Source organism: Capsicum annuum, unplaced genomic scaffold, assembly GCF_002878395.1.
Source record: "Capsicum annuum cultivar UCD-10X-F1 unplaced genomic scaffold, UCD10Xv1.1 ctg2554, whole genome shotgun sequence".
Taxonomy (NCBI): domain Eukaryota; kingdom Viridiplantae; phylum Streptophyta; class Magnoliopsida; order Solanales; family Solanaceae; genus Capsicum; species Capsicum annuum.
This window is the reverse complement of record NW_025831745.1, coordinates 308951-309785: the sequence shown is the minus strand read 5'-3', so window position 1 is coordinate 309785 and position 835 is coordinate 308951.

The following is an 835-nucleotide window of genomic DNA, read 5'->3' as shown; positions in this document are numbered from 1 at the left end:
AGCCATGCCAAGTACAATACCTTTTGTTGGTGTATATCATTCCACCTAAATAAGGGGGAGGATATGAGACATTTAAGAATGTTTCTTTTTCTTGTGTTCTATTTCAGGCTATAAAGTATAGTTGCAATAAAACCTCTTGAACTCCTAATTTATGCACATTTTAGATCATGCCTCCGACTAAGATTTGATGGTCATAGAAACTCAGTTGGAGACTTTGTCCCACCAGAGGAAAATTTGGAGAGAAACTCACCCTGTTTATCGAGTGCAAACCGATCTAGGGTCCCTACTCCTGATTGTACTACTCTACGTAGGGTTCTATTAATCTCTACTAGTCCTCTTTGGTCTTCCTGTGTTGATGATACTTATGCTAAGTCACCTGAGGGAGATATTTCTTGTGCGGAGTTCTGTCAGTCCATTCATGTGCTTGCCCAAATAGTGGTATCACAGTCTCATTGGTCTGATTATGTTGGTTCTACTGCTACTTCATTTAAGGTCACTTGAGTTAGCCAGTTTATGATATAAAATAACCTAACGTTTATAGTCTCCTAGGTCAAGGAGGATCCTTAGGGGATTATTAATAAGATGGATAAAATTTTTAGGGTTATTCATTCTATTAATTTAGAGAATGTAGAGTTTATTGCCTATCACTTGAAGGATGTGGCGTACTAGTGGTATAAGGAGTGGAAAGCAATGAGGGGTGATGATGTAGATTCCACTATGTGGGATGAGTTTTCAAGTGATTTTCTTGATCATTTCATTCCTTAAGAGTCGAGTGAATCTAAGGCCAAAGAGTTTGTGAACTTGAAGCAGGGAAAGATAAGTTTAATAGAGTATT